At 38.1% G+C, this 1765-nt stretch overlaps 1 non-coding gene across 1 annotated transcript; it reads left to right on the top strand.

Annotated features, from left to right (window-relative positions):
• Nucleotides 1-755: 755 nt before the first annotated feature.
• On the top strand, nucleotides 756-863 carry LOC148564462 (small nucleolar RNA R71). The gene has a single exon (XR_015884701.1). It is a non-coding gene; the product is annotated as a small nucleolar RNA R71 (small nucleolar RNA).
• Nucleotides 864-1765: the final 902 nt, after the last annotated feature.

The following is a 1765-nucleotide window of genomic DNA, read 5'->3' as shown; positions in this document are numbered from 1 at the left end:
CTTATGTCAATGGCCTTGCACTCTCCTTTTGGATTTTCTCCTGTATTGCTTGGGAGAGTACTAGGAGGGATTTCAGTGATCCTTTTACTCAGCTGGCCCACTTGTGCTTCCAGATTTCTAATGGAAGACCTTGTTTCATTCATGAAACTTACAGTGGCCTTAGATAGATCAGAGACTAGATTTGCTAAATTAGAAGCATTTTGTTCAGAGTTCTCTGTCTGTTGCTGAGTTGATGATGGAAAAGGCTTGCTATTGCTAAACCTGTTTCTTCCACCATTATTAAAGCCTTGTTGGGGCTTTTGATCCTTCCATGAGAAATTTGGATGATTTCTCCATGTTGAGTTATAGGTGTTTCCATAAGGTTCACCTAAGTAATTTACCTCTGCTATTGCAGGGTTCTCAGGATCATAGGCTTCTTCTTCAGAAGATGCCTCTTGAGTACTATTGGATGCAGCTTGCATTCCATGCAGACTCTGAGAGATCATATTGACTTGCTGAGTCAATATTTTATTCTGAGCCAATATGGCATTCAGAGTATCAACCTCAAGAACTCCCTTCTTCATAGGCGTCCCATTGCTCACATGATTCCTTTCAGAAGTGTACATGAACTGGTTATTAGCAACCATGTCAATGAGTTCTTGAGCTTCTGCAGGCGTTTTCTTTAGGTGAATGGATCCACTTGCAGAAGTGTCCAGTGACATCTTTGATAGCTCAGATAAACCATCATAGAATATATCCAGGATGGTCCATTCTGAAAGCATGTCAGAAGGACACTTTTTGGTCAACTGTTTGTATTTTTCCCAAGCTTCATAGAGGGATTCACCTTCTTTCTGTCTGAAGATTTGAACATCAGCTCTAAGCTTGCTCAGCTTTTGAGGAGGAAAGTACTTGGCTAAGAAAGCCGTGACCAGCTTATCCCAAGAGTTCAGGCTGTCTTTGGGTTGAGAATCCAACCATAATCTAGCTCTGTCTCTTACAGCAAAAGGGAAAAGCATGAGCCTGTAGACTTCAGGATTTACTCCATTAGTCTTAACAGTATCACATATCTGCAAGAACTCAGTTAAGAACTGAAAAGGATCTTCAGATGGAAGTCCATAAAACTTGCAGTTCTGCTGCATCAGAGAAACTAATTGAGGTTTCAGCTCAAAATTGTTTGCTCCAATGGCAGGAATGGAGATGCTTCTTCCATGTAAATTGGAATTAGGTGCAGTAAAGTCACCAAGCATCCTCCTTGCATTATTATTATTTTCGGCTGCCATATCCTTTTCCTGTTCGAAAATTTCTGAAAGGGTATCTCTGGATTGTTGTAATTTAGCTTCTCTCAATTTTTTTTTTCAGAGTCCTTTCAGGTTATGGATCTGCTTCAACAAGAATGTTCCTGTCCTTGCTCCTACTCATATGACAAAGAAGAGGGCGCACAAAAATAATAATAATAATATGGGTCCTTTATACCACAGTATAGGGATCCCTTTGTGAGTGGAAGAAAAGAGGGGGAGACAAAGAATGTAATGTAATGGAAGAAACACATCTGTGAGGAGGGTTGAGATGCGAGATGAGATGTTAGGATATGAATGAATAAATAGAATAAGATGGGAGAGAGAGAATTTTCGAAAATATTTTTGAAAAAGAGTTAGTGATTTTCGAAAATGGTTTTTGAAAAATGTTAGTAATTTTCGAAAATTTTTGAAATCAAAAATAAAAAATAAAATTAATTAGTTAATTAAAAAGAAATTTTTGAAAAAGAGGGAAGATATTTTCGAAAATT

This window comes from Arachis ipaensis, chromosome B5, assembly GCF_059453495.1.
Source record: "Arachis ipaensis isolate K30076 ecotype BB chromosome B5, ASM5945349v1, whole genome shotgun sequence".
Lineage (NCBI taxonomy): Eukaryota > Viridiplantae > Streptophyta > Magnoliopsida > Fabales > Fabaceae > Arachis > Arachis ipaensis.
The sequence above is the reverse complement of the archived record's forward strand: the minus strand, read 5'-3'. Positions and strand labels throughout refer to the sequence as shown.